The sequence below is a fragment of the Oxyura jamaicensis genome, chromosome 5 (assembly GCF_011077185.1).
Source record: "Oxyura jamaicensis isolate SHBP4307 breed ruddy duck chromosome 5, BPBGC_Ojam_1.0, whole genome shotgun sequence".
Taxonomy (NCBI): Eukaryota; Metazoa; Chordata; class Aves; order Anseriformes; family Anatidae; genus Oxyura; species Oxyura jamaicensis.
In genome coordinates this window covers 58,112,834-58,127,077 of record NC_048897.1, presented here as the reverse complement: position 1 = coordinate 58,127,077, position 14,244 = coordinate 58,112,834, and the positions used below count along the sequence as shown (strand labels likewise).

General features: G+C 42.3%; 1 protein-coding gene across 1 annotated transcript in view; it reads right to left on the bottom strand.

Annotated features, from left to right (window-relative positions):
* CCDC34 (coiled-coil domain containing 34) overlaps positions 1-14,244 on the bottom strand; it is a 99,859-nt gene that overhangs the window by 19,277 nt on the left and 66,338 nt on the right. The window contains exons 11-12 of the mRNA XM_035328343.1: positions 10,650-10,793; positions 5,566-5,687 (exon numbers count right to left, since the gene is read on the bottom strand). The gene's annotated coding sequence lies outside the window, so the exon portion shown is untranslated. The remainder of the gene's footprint in view (positions 1-5,565; positions 5,688-10,649; positions 10,794-14,244) is intronic.

The window sequence follows — 14,244 nt, the reverse complement described above, 5'->3', positions numbered from 1 at the left end:
AAAAGAAGAAAGGTACCTAAGAGCTGGGTTTTGTAACGAAGGTCACTTAAAGGTTCACTGTTGTTTCATATGTCAGTGGCTGCAGCACTGCACTGGAAGATAGAGAACTGTTTTCTAGCCTTACTGCAGATAGCCTGTGTGATCTCACGTCAGCCAGATAACCTCCTCACATCCAAACCACAAATCACTGTTTTGAGTCATTTCTGAGAGAATAAATAAACCACATTTCACACGTTGCTCAGTCTAATCTCCTTTACCTCACAGCAGCCTATGTTAAAATCCAGCTCTGCTATATGCTAACTAAAAACACTCCTGGAGGCTCCGAACCACCTGGAAAACCCTTCCATGCACAAACTTTGGCAATTCACTGAGGACAACAAACATTTAATGCTGACTTTAAACAGCCAGGGTCTTTCTCCAGTAACTTTAACAGGAACAGCCAAGCTCTCAAGCGTCATTCACTGCATCTGTTTACAGGCCCCAAACCAAAACCAGTCCGCAAGCTTTTGTTCACATCCACAGTATACCACAAACCTGATCAATTAGGAAACACACAGAGCAATTATTTAAAACTCCCACCCTTACAGATACAGATAAGGAAACTGGACTTACTTCCTAATGGGAAGGAAGGCTGTGATCTCCCCAGCAGCAGCAGCACTGAGAGCTACAGGCAGGCCGCGGCCCGAGCCAGACATGCACACGAGGGTGTTAGCTGCAGGTGCCCCAGTGAATTGTCATTAGAAACTGCAGCTGTGGGGAGAGCACAGGTTTAATTGGAAGCAAGCTGTCCTGCATACACAGAAGAGATGAGACACTAGACTTTTGTGCTTAACTTTATTTTATTCCCAGCTAAACTATTTTCTGTTAACAGATGCTCCTCCAGGTCCATTGAGTAGCGTGCCTCAGAGTGGTGACTCCAGCTGCCCACTACAGTATTGTCTGTGTGCTCTCCAGCACTGTGTATAGTCCAAAGCTGCAACACAGCAAACACTCATCCTGTTTAGCCTCCCATGTAATCCGATTGAGATCAGCATATGAGTAAAGTCAAGCAACCACGAGAGCCCAAGATCAAAGTTAAGCCCAGCCTGAATGGCCCAGCCCACGCTGAGGCAGCAGAGGCCTACTTCCAGCAGTTGCCTGCCTGCACTCTGGGGCTTTTTCTTTTTCCTCGTAGTCTGGCTTGCACTTTAACCCAGAAACTGCCCATAAAATCCAGTATGGCAATTTTGCAAAGTTTAATTGTAGTAAAAATCATAAAGGCTGCATCCGTTGGTGCAATAATGGATGTTTTTTAATGTGCCTCGAAAGCCCAGAAGGAAATAAGGTGACAGCTTCTGGGAGCGAAGACACCTCAGGAACATGAAGAATGATCACCAAATTCATTCTTTCATAAAAAGAGTATCTGCATAGCAGAAAGAAAAAAGTTTTAAGTGTGATGTTCTGGAACTGCTCAGAACATACTGTTTTCTAGCTGAAAAATGTAATTGCCCAATATCTAAATTTTTGCATATGTAAGGGAAGCTTTGTACAGAATTCAAAATTACTTTCTTGTTGTAGAAACAGGCTAGAAACACATAGGTCAACATCTCTTGTTAAGCCTTCCAAGTAAAACCACATGCAGATTTTAGTTTGTGTACATTTCCTCGAGCCATTCCAAGGGGAAAAAAAAAAAAAAAAAAAGAAAAAAAAAGAAAAAAAAGGGGGTAAAGGGAAATTTAAAAACACAAGTCCAGCTATGTAACTCCCAGAAATTATCAACGCAAATGAACTGACTGTGTCACAGAGTAACCCTCCAAAGGTGCTTAGTCACACTCCTAAAGGAGATGAAATGGAAAATACAGTAGGGCTGAAGACACCCAAAGAAAAATGGAGCTATATTCTGACAGACTGTGGGTCAAGAAGCAGATGACGACACACTATACTTCACAAAGACAAATGCTTTTCTTGAATTGCTTACAGATTGATTCAGGCAAACATCCACATAAGTCAATATACCAAAATCAACTCAAAGTTTGACCTCGTCTATTTTCCCTCTGTATTGCTGAAGTGTTCAGAAGGGGTACACAGAAGTGTTCAGAAAGAGGGATATTTAACAGAAGGTTTTGAATGAGCAAGATCCGTCATAAATACGATAATATTTGAGAAATAATTTCACCAGGGAAAGCAGAACATTTGTCCTGAAAAGTTAGGACATTTCATTTTGAAAATGTTGTTTTGAATTAATTTAAATTAAAAAATAAATAAATAAAATGGAAAGAGACTTATTTAAAGAGGTAAAAAAATCCTGAAAAGACAAATTTCTAGTATCAGTTTAAGCAGATGCAGACATTTCATTCACGAGAACTGAGGCTAAGGGCTGAGACCTGGGTCTCCTGCTTGCAGGCAGGAGCACTGGTGGCATGGCAGCAGCTTTTGGGGTGCTGGCAAAGGCTCCTCCCTCTCCCAGACAGGCAGGACTGGCTGTGCCAATGCCACGCTCTGCAGCTGTAATGAAAAACAGGCCAAACACGCTGAATTTGAAAAGTCAGATGAATGTTTTTCATGCCAACTTTATCTTAGGTCATGACACTGATGTCAGTACTGAGTGCTTCAAGGACGAGGATGGTCGCAGCCCCCAGTGGGCTCTGTTTCTGCAGTGCTGGCACAGAAGGAGCACACACCAAAGGATTTTCTGGCATACAAGTTCACTCCTCAAATTGATGGTCTCCTTACGGAACATCAGGAGAACTTAGCCATGCCATAGGCAGATGGGTGCCCTGTACAGGATGTGTGTTAAGATTAGACCAGGCTAGGGCTGGAGGAAGGGCAGGAGGGTGATGGAGGACAGGAGTGCTGTCTGAAATGAGGGATCTTGTGCTATAGGTGTAGGACAAGCTGGAGCAAGAACTGTCAGGAAGTAGGACCGAGGCAAGTCCTCCATGGTCACGGTTCAAAGCATCATTCAATAGCCCAAAACAGCCAGTGGGGTTTTCGTATGTAGTTGATGGGCAGCAGGCCAGGCTCACAGGCCAATCCTTGTGTTTAAGGAGACCAGGCGTGGTCAGGCAGTTATATCTGCCTGCCCCACTGCAGTCTAACAGGGCCTGACACTTAGTCACAGACACCAACACGCCTACACACCTCCACAGGAGCTGTCTGTGCTGCAGAGCCCATGCCGAGGCTTGAGGAAAAACCGAGCGAGCAAACAGCAAGCACAGATGTCCCAGGCCACCTTGTCTGAAGGAATCCACAGGCAAGGGATGAAGGGCTGCCTTGTCCCAAGCCTTGGAAGAGTGATAGAGGCACTGCCCACATGCCCTGTGTGGAAAGGACAAGACATGGGGTGCCTAAATGCTGTATGGGTGCTGAGGAGTGAATCTCTGAGCTTGAAATTGTGTGTTCTCAGCACACCCCACAGGGGAATACATAAAAAATCACTAATGGAAAAAAAGGGACTTTAAGAGGCTGGAATACCAACTGATAAGGAAGGGGGAAGCTGTTGCAAGAAATATAGCACGATAAAACGGGAAAGGGAAGCATATACAGCAGAGAGAGACCTGGAAAGCTCAGGATAAAAGCAAGCGAACCAGCCTTAAAGAATTGCAAACAGCCTTGAAAGTGACAGTTTGGGCACAAATTCAGAGAGACATCTGTAGGGCAGATCTTAGCAAAGCTCACCTACTTCGTAGGGCTATGCAGTCCTAAGGCATTCCCCGAAGTTCTCTTATCCAGTCAATCCAGAGAGAGAGCTGCAATTAAATTCCTGACAGCCAGCCCATGAAACAGGGCAAGGGGGCATGTGGAGGGCACTAAACTAGCAAGCAGGAAATGCCAAAGAAATGTCCCTGAAATAACCTTTCCCAGGCTGAGAGCTGTAACCCATGCATCTGTGAGACCCAAATTATCACAAACATGAAACAGCTTTCTGCACTGAAGGTCCTATCATCTGTATGAGATTATTATTATTATTATTAATGTTGCTTTCATAAAATGGGCTAATGGCTCTCCTAGTCCCTTAGGTTGTGGAAAACCAACATTATTGGCCCTCTGTGGCCTGAAAGGATTCAGCTCTTCTCCCTGGCGGGTACTTCAATGGTTCAGTTGCAAGCAAGTACCCTCCTCCCTTGAAATCCTTCCCCTGCAGGGCAGCAGACCGTGCTTCTACCACCTTCCTCTCCTGCTCCAGAAATGCCCTCTCGGAAGGGCAACCCAGTTTCAGAAGATTTGAACAAGTCTACTTCCCTGTGCCTTGATTAGCAAGTACACTTCTAAGTAACGTGACTTTAAGCCTCTTAGAGTAAGAAGTAGCACTGGCTCCTGGGTTAATGCCCTATTCCCTCAATTGTCAGAGGGCAGGTACCTTTCAATTCTGTAGTTACTTAACTTCCTATCCACAATATAACTTGCTCCTTGTTCAGGATGTAAAATGAAAGGTAAGATTCATCAAAGACTCTTCAGAGAAATCAGTGGAACAACAGAGTGAAAGACAAGTACTGCTGGACATAAAACAGCACCAGAAAACCAGTTGAGGTAGCCAATACTGCAGTCCAAATGTGTAGTGAATAGAAAACACAGAGGAAGCAGAAAGGACAGACACTATACACAGCTTCTAAGAAAAAATCAACAGAATTTCACAATGTTGTTTACTTTATTCGTTTTAAGTATGTTCTGCTCCATTTCCATGCAAGATCAGTCTTTGCCAAACCTCTGCTTCCCATGGGGCTGTCTGCTGGTTGGGTCAGTTTATTGTTCACTGAGATATTTGGGTTACCCAGAGCCAGTGGCGAGATCTGGAAATGGTCCCTTTTGTATTTAACGAAGAAATACAAAAGCTGCTGTTGATTAGCTCACATTTCTTTCTGACTGCACATTTTTATATCCAGCTTGATATGCTGGATGTTCTCAGCATGATTCATCTGGAAAAATAACAATTTAATGTAGAAGGGCATGTTGGAGCAGGCAGAAACATTTCAGGGAAACACAGATTTAGTCAGAGGATTTAAATATCAACATACAGAAAATTATCTGTCTTTGTCTGGATGAAGAATACTTTTACAGGCTAGGACTCTTAAAAGTAGTCAAAGGGAAGTAGGCATCCAAATCCCACCAGATTTTTTCAAAGCTCTTTTTAAAATCCCATCCTGGAATGTGAATATCAGGCTAGACTAATGGATCAGATCCAAACATGCATAAGTGAGGGTAGCCTCAATGTGGAATCACGAAAAACAGGGAAAGAAAATACCTCATGAAGTCATCTGGTTTATCCCCCTGCCCCAGGCAGGATTATCTATACCTATATCATTAATGACAGATGTTTGTCTAACATGTTTTTAAAGACCTCCAAAGACGGAAACTCCAATATTTTATTATCCTGTTACAAAGCTTTTCCCTATTGTTTAACCTGCATCTTTCTTCCTGTAGTGTCAGATCACAACTTTCTATCACATAAACCATGGGCTTTTAGTAGAGACTATTTCTGTCCTTTACACAGCTTGATTCTACCTTCTGCATACTTGAGGATTATCTCTGTGTTATCCAAAGGCTTCTCTTGTAAAAACTGAGCCATGCAACTTGATTAGGTCTTACCTCCTTGGTCATATTTGAGACCTCTATAATTATACTCGATGCTTCTCCTTTGAATCTTTCCAACTGGTCCATGTCCTCTCAAACTGCAACACCAGAGAAGTTCAGCCAAGGTTCTTCCAATGCTGAGAATAGCAGAAAGATGTCATATATATCAGGTATATCTCAATATATATGTTTATATCAAGCAGGCTACATTGTTCTTTGTGCGTTTTGGTATTCGGTATTGCACTCCATCTTTTTTCTCCTCAACAGTATGACTTTTTTTGACTCATTCAAGTCACAGAAGAAAGCTTTCCCAACTTACAGAGTTCCCTCCCTCCTTCTTACATGCCGCTTATCCCACCTGTCCACATCATTAAGCAATTTTTCTTTTATAGGATCTCTTACTTCAAATCCAGCAAATTCCAACTGACTTATTATTTAAAATAGATCTAGCTCCTATGGAGCCTGCTCAACTGCCAACGTGGTGCACTGTGAACAGAACAGTTAGCAATTACAGAAATGAACCCCTCTTTTTCCTTACAGCCTGTGCAATTTGTTTAAAAACAAACAAAAAAAAAAACATGCTAGAACACGACAATAACCCTAAATAGACTATACAACATCAGCCAGTCTCAGTTGTTCATTATAATCATAACCAGCTTGTAAGGTTTCAGAGAAGGTCATGTCAGCTATTTAGGAAATGAGCATGATGTTAAACATATGCGGTTATTATTCTTAATTGGCAAGTTTGATTATCAGCTGTAAACACAACCTGATTTTAAGCTGAAGAAACCTTGCAATGAAATTCCCCTGCTAGATAGTCTGCAAAGAGAGATGTTTTCAGCATATGCTATGTTTAAGACTGCCGTTCACATTATCATTAATCATGCATTGCAGCGGCTGGTACAATGTATGCAAATCCTACATTTACAGTTCTCTGTTAATAGCACGGTGCAGACAGAGCCACCCTTCTCAGGGTTGTGAGCCCGGGATGTGTGGGCTGCAGGTTAGCACCAATAGCCTGGCCAAATCAAAACTGGGTAATTTGTTGTGACTGCAGTGGGTGCTGTTACACATTTAATAGCTTCAGTTACCAGAACGTAGCATCTCAGTTTCTGTATATGTTTCCCAGTATAGACAGCCATATATAATTTTAATTTCTAAATATACCGCATTCCCAAAACCTACTCTAAAAGAATATAATTGTTATAAAATCATGCTCTCAGGAATTATAAAGTACAACAAGTTTGTCTGAGAAGACTGGAGAGGGTGTCCTTTTGTCCATCCACAATAAAAACAATCACTGTGTATGCTTGCAGAACCTCTGTCCCTTTCAAGGTGGACATTTCTGGAGCTATTTGATACAGACTAATTTTTTTTAATTATTTTTTTCTTCAGTTTTTACACTACACTAATTACAAATCATATCTGAAATATGTTCTTGATTTCTTCATGGATACTTCCAACGTGCATTCACCACAAGATCACAGATGGGCATTTTTAAGGCAGTCAGGCACCATGTTCACCAGGAAACCCAGAGGAGCTGGGCTGTAGCCATCCCTGCAGCTTTGGGTACATGGTGCTACTGTCCAGCTCCCGCTGATGCCAACTGCCCGCTGTCAACGTTGTGACTGCTGCCCCTGGGCAGGGGCTGTGCTGAGCACACAAAGCACCAAGCAAAGGACCAGGGAGACTCCAAATCCGCACTGCGGGTCCTTTTGTTGTGTATTTGGAGCTTGCAAATAAAAATGACCGTGAATGGAGCTAACTGGGATGGAGTTGGACTAGCATAGACTTCCTGAATTACACTGAAGAAAGCTCAGCTCCGCCTGTCGCTATGCACTGGCACACGTATGACCCATGGGATGGCAGCGTGGCTGGTGGTGCTCAGGGCAGCTGCACTGGGGCCCAGGGAATTGGGCACAAAGGCTTTGAACACAGCTTGCTAGAGACACCTCAGCTCTTTCCAAGCTCCAGGTCCCATGCTAGCCATCATATCCTCCCCTGGGAGGATGGTGCCACTCGGTACCCCGGAAAAGATTCAGTAACTACATAGATGACTAAGAACTAAGAACATAGATGACTAAGATACTGCTGAATGTTGTGCCATTCATTGAAAATCACTCTAGCAAATGATCTCACCGTCCTAGCTGCCATTCATCTGCCACAGAGTAGAGGCTCGTGAATGTTTTTTTGTTTGTTTCTTTGTTTCTCAAGTGTGCATTTTCCCTCCCTATGAGAATATCCTCCAAGTAGCTCAATCTCTGGCTGCAGAAGCTGTTATTAACTTGCAGAGACCAAGGCCTGTTATCAGGCTTAAAGCAAAAAGTACGCTCGAGTCTGTCCTAAGTCACCAAGCACATTTGTTTGCCTACTACATTTTTCAATAAAGTCCAGCTGACCTCACAGTGAACTGGAATTTCAGTTCAGCTGTCCATCCAATGCTCAAAAGTGAAGCAGGCTTTTACCGAGCACTCACGGACCCTCCCAGGCTCCTGCCCAGCACGATGTGTGCAGCGCCTCTGGAGACCTTAACAACACTCTCCGGGCAGGATTAGATAAAACGTGCGATTTTGCCTGCATGAGTCAACCACCTCACCCTGTTTCTTTGTTAGCAACTTGAAGACCTTGTCTCTACTTGAAAGATATACCTGTGAAACAACAGTGCACATGGGATTGAGCTTAGACCAGAGCCCAAAATGAAGTTTTAACAGGAAAATCTTTTTTTTTTTTTTTTTTTCTTCAATGTAACCATGCTTACAAGGACAGTTACAACATCCCAAGAATTGTGTCCTATGACCAGCATAACTCAGCAAACATTTCTGAGTAGATCAGGTCAACTGTGCATCCAAGCTATAAAAACACAGGAGAAATCTACACAATCATGCATTTTATTTACATTAACAGAGGCTTCAGCCCTATAGAAAAGATTCTTACCTACCTTGCAAGGTCAGTGCTGATTTGTGTTACAGACCAATGGAAAAACTAATCCCTACTCCTTTCTACTCTGCCCTAACCATAAACAATTAGGACTGAACACTGTACATTTTCCAAGTCACACTTCCAAATTAGAGTTACCAGCCCCTTGAGACCCATAAAATTTTTTAAAGTTCAAAATACTTTTTTTTTTTTTTTCAGTAGAACTGTCATTAGGTGGTTTTCAATAGTCCAGCTATTATAATGTCTGAAGAAATGGAAAATCCTGTACTTGATTTGTACCCGATTACGTATTTCAAAATTAGAGAAGTCCTTTTGTGTGGGTGTTCAGGCCACTCATAGCAAGACAAATGTGAATAGACACTCCTATGAGTCCTTAGAGATATTGGGGGTCCACAGCTGCATATTACCTTATTTGATACTTATTACAATGGCATCTTACAAATGACAAACTGAGTAACAGGAGCTGGAGACACACAGGAAGCCTGCAGCTAATCAGAGATCTAAACAACACCCTTGGAGTCAAGATGTTAAGGCTACTGGGCAATATTATTTTCTAATGCAACCAGCATTTTCCAGCTGTCTTGTATTTGCAGGTATATTGCATCAGCGTGGGTGAAAAAGCAGAGCATGTGCACTCCCTGTTGTGCGTGTGTGTGTTGTGCAGCACAAAACCAGGATTATTTTTCCTGGTTTTGTTTATCATCGCTGTGTTCCCTTGCAAGATATGCATTGAAAGTTTGAGTATTAAGATGGCTTAATTGGGAATTCGGCTTTTAAAAACAATACTCCTTGTGGTTCTCTTTTTGATTCAGAAATGAAGAGCTCTAAACCTTTAGTATGTTGCCTTTTCTTTTTGTATATATTTCTCTTTCCTCTAAGACAGATTTCAGGAAGTTGCTGCTGTCTTATTACAGGTTATTCCAAGCAGACTCGTTATATCCTAGTCAATGTTTGCCTATCTGATCTTGACACTATTCAGGATTTTTCAATTTACCACCAGGAGGTGCAAATGATCTTCTCAGCTGCACCACTTTAGTGTTCATTGCAATTACCAGCTACATTTGAGGTGGAAACATCTTTCTCTATTCTTTCACAGGATTTTTTTTCATTATTGCTATCCTTTCACCCTTCCCTACTTGCGGGCCATGAAGGCTTTCAGAGTGCTTAGCTAGAAAGGCTTTTCCTAGCCTGTCTTGGCCTGAGCTTTCTCTGGGAGTCAGCTCTGCGTTGCTGTTGTTGCTGGCAGAAATATTTGGTAGTACTTACACATTGGAAAAGTGCATATACCACACCATGGCAGTTAAAACAGATCATTTCTATGGGTGATTTGTTATCTCCCTTTAAACATTGTGACTGAGCTGTACAATCGGTCCTGGCAAGAGCTGACTGCAAGCCACACAGTGAAAGCCAAGGACCCACCAAATGCCTGGGATCCACTTCTCTAATGAGTCTGCAGCCTGAGCTGGTCACAGCCCCAGAATTATCGGCAGGCAAAAAGGGAAAGAAAGCCCTGTCCTTCTCACCCCATGCAGGCGTGAAACAATAAGGATGGGTGGGGTTTCTGTCCCAACTGCACGTATGTTCAAACCCATATTTAAATTTAGCCCTTGTGAGAACTGGCATCTGAACCGAACCCAAAGCTATGAGGAGGCATTTCTTCCATGCAGGAGCAGCCAAGTATGTAAGATATAATCACAGGGTAAGGACAGGCTCTCAAGATGAGGTGGTCTCACTGGACTTCAGTGGAGATTGCAGAATTTTTAGTCGATTTAGCTAGTTTCTGCACTTCTAACTGTGGAATGTTACAGCAGCAGCTCAGATCTAAATCACAGAAACTCCCTGACACTGACTTGTTTCCAAATACTTTTCTCTTTACCCTTTACACATGGATGGTGATGCAGTATGACTGCAAGACCAAGTGTGCAGGGCACTCAACGCCACTAAAATAGCCAGGTCCAGCACTGTTGGGACATACAATATGTGCAGTGCTCATATGTGTCCCATCCCACTTGAGCAGCCTGACCTCCAACCTCCTCCCCCTATTTTCCCCACAGAAGTGGGCAGGGTTACCTGGATATTCTCCCTGCCTTAGGAGTTAAGTAACAGAGAGTTAGAAGTAGGTCACACTCCACTGTCTCCCTATGAAGCAGAGAGCACCATACCTTGTTCTCCCTGGCAGAGCTGCTTGCTGTGCCTATGCTCCCTAAAAAAGGGGCACCAGCAGGAGAGCCAAGATCTCAGGGTGTCATATTCCACATGTTGCAGCCTCCAGGGTCACGTCCTGGCTTCCTCATGAGACCAGTGCTCTGTTAGCAAGAGAAGAGAGAGAGGAAAAAAGATGAGAGAAGTCAGAAGCTTATAGGTGAGTCTACAGAGAACATGGTCAGGATTAGCTTGCATCAAAAGAATGGCAGTACTTTGCAGTATTGTTTTAATATTTTATATTTTATATCATGAAAGTGTTATGCATATTTTCTCTACCGTTTAGGAATTGGCCAAGTGGAGCAATATTTGAAATTTCTCTCTTTGTCTGCCGCAAAAATACCAAAATGAAAAATTCAGAAAAGATTCTCAGTCCCAACGAACAGAAAACTTTGTTTGGGTTAAAATAACATTATTAAAGGGATATTTCCACAGCAATTCAGTAGTCCATTAATGGCTGTGCACCTACGAGCCCGGTCCCTACAAACAGCAACGTGTATAGCCCTGTAGTTAGCTATCTGGTCTCAGTTTTGAACTTGGCAAATGCTCCATTGTCAAGGCTTCAGGGCCCAATCAACAAGAAGGTATGGATTCAGAGGAAATTCAGAAAACACTAAGGAGAAAATGAGTCCAGTGTATCTAAGCAAGGATATATCCAATACTTTCAAATAGCTCTACACTAAACAGTTCCCGATGACTTCCATCTCAACTACCATGCATGCTCCTCCCTTCCTTCTAAGGGTATTCTGCTGACATGCTGAAGGGCTTCTTTCCCAGACAGCAAGAAATACCAAAGTGGCCAAGGAAGGGAGGAGTAGGCTCATACTGCTGCATTTTACAGAAGGCTACAGCAGGCCCTAAACATGGGGAAAGGGACCTGAGATACCCATGGAGGAGAAAAGGGAGGTGAAGTCAAAATTAGGTGGAAAACGAAGGATCACAGTTTGGCATTCAGAAGGTGAAAAAAGAAAGGAAAACAAAGACAGAATAGGGGAGAAGAAAATAAAAAAAAAAGTCACTCAGTCTCTCTGGACTGCAACAGACAGGATCACTGTGGAGGGGACAAGTGAGGAGAAAAAGGGGATTGGAGGGCTGCAAGGGTGCGTGTCATGCACAGCCTGCAGGCATGGCAGCAGATGGAATGCTGAGGGTTTATTTGCTTCGTGCATGCCAATTGCCAATGCCAAGGACAAACTAGAAAATTGCACGTCGACAAAAAGCTTAATTCCCTCCTCATTAGCAAGCAGAAGCACTGACACCAAAGCATGCCACTCATTAGCTCCAGTTATTTGAACAGTAAATCTTGAGTTATCAAAATAAAACTATAACAGCATCATTGAGCATAAAGGAACCTAAATTCACTTATTTGCACCCTTCAGCAGATTGTAAGTACAAAATTGCAGGGTACATTTTTTCCTAAATGTGACCTCTAATTGAAAAAAAAAAAAAAAAAAAAAAAAAGATTATTTTCTAGTGCTGAGATTATTGTCTAGTGCTCAGCTGGGAAGGAATTAAATAGGATCTGAAAAACAGTTAATTAGAAGGGCATGCTGCGGTTAGCAGTTCTGGTTCCTTTTTATCTGTTTTGCAGCCATACTGTGAATCAGGAACATCAGGAACTGCTGAGAAATTATTTGTGGAACATCTTTCATTATCCACTGAGCCATATTCCGAGATCTCTCACGTCAAAGGGATTTTTCTCATTGACTCCAACGGTAAATCACACAAACACATTGGAGTATTTAATTAATGTACATGTGCTGCACAACATACAAACAACATGAGCAGCAGAGTGGTAACCAAATCATTTAAATTGATATCCCTTTGCTCCTTCCTTGGTTAAAGAGGCTTGTGAAAGCTCACTAGTCAAAAGGCACAGAAGCAATAAAGCAATAGAGGAAGGTGACCAAAAGACACACCCCTGGCTGACCCACAGCTAGACCAGCCATAGTAATGGAAGTGCTACAGCTAAAACAGGTGATTAATTTCTACCTGGCCAGACATCTGTCCGAGAATGCATCACTTACAAGTACTCATCCTTTTTGCATTAGTGTAATAGTGTCTCAACAGTGAGCTAAATACTTCTGATCACAAGTTTCCAGATCTGTGCTTGGATAACAGGAATATTAGGCGTAATTATAGAGAATTATCTCTAGCAAGAATTTTGATGGTCAGTTAGGATAAATACAGCACAAATGTACAATTTTTATATGTTGGAAGAATGAAACAATATCAAGCTTCAACTTTTAAATTCCGGGATAGACTTACTGAATTGCCCAGCTCCATGTCATACCCAAAGACTTTCTAAGCATCACAAAACGAAACATGCACTCATAACATGCGCTAAGGCTAAGCCTCATCTCAGCCCAAAAGAAATCAGCCTGAAGGTGCCTGTTGTGCCCTTTTCACCTACACTCTAACCCTAAGATGGACCTGTGCTGAGCAAGCACACCTACTCCAAAGGCCATATGCGACCCTGGCAGCATTTAAAATACTGGTTTACCTGCAAGGGATGCTCTTCTCCAGACCAGAAACCAAACAAAACCTTGGGAACATGACACCTGTGTATTCTGGGACAAGACAGCAGCGATGTATAACTTGAACCAATTGTAACTTTTCAGATGAAGTTAGAAAACATTTGTTTTTGAAAATATTGCTCTGGAAATAAATAAATAAATGTTTAAAGAAGTTGGTGACCAGAATGACGGCTGCATTTTGAAAAACAGAATAGAAGACAATAGAGAGCATTTGGCTCTTTTCACAACAAACAGCATGTTTCTAATCATCAGCAACAAAGTCAAGCTAAATATTTCAAACCGCAACACCAAAGAGATTAAAACTGTACATGTTGATGTGTCCTACGCAGCAGACTGTATTGCTGTATGCCCACCTCATCTGTTGTCATGACAACTTTCTTACTTGTTACCAGCTTCTTTTGCTTGTTTCCATTTTTTCTTTAAAATACCTTATTTTTAAAATCACCCGGCAACTCGTATTTAACTAACCATTCAGATTTCCTAAGAGACTTTGTTCCCTTTAGAGAACTTAGTGAAATAACCAGTTATTCTAGAGTGCCTAACACCAACAACTCCCACTGAAGCATCGCTGGGGAAATTCAATTTGAAAACTTTGTACCCAGCTGGCTTTCCTAAAGAGGCAGTTTAGTATTTGGTGGCATTCCCACTCCCCTGCTCTTTTTGTAATACAAAGCTAGAGAGGAGCATGATGAATACCAGTTGCTGTCTGTATCATGCCTGCCTCTTTTTCTCCTTAAGGAAAGAAGTAGACTCTGGAGAAAACGAAACACAAAGTTGCTGCTGTCTGACAGGCTAGCAATTCACGCAGCGTGCGCATGATGCAATATTAGCGATTTTTGCTTTTAGTGTGCAGTTAGCATGCCGTTTGCTTTAGTATGCAGTTATAGATAGTCACGTGCAGAATGAATGCATGGGAGATTCCCATCGATGGCTGGCACAGACTCATCTTGTTGGGTCGCGTTAGCAAAGGCCATAAAAACAGCAACAAGTGAAAACGAGTCAGAATGAAAATGTATTA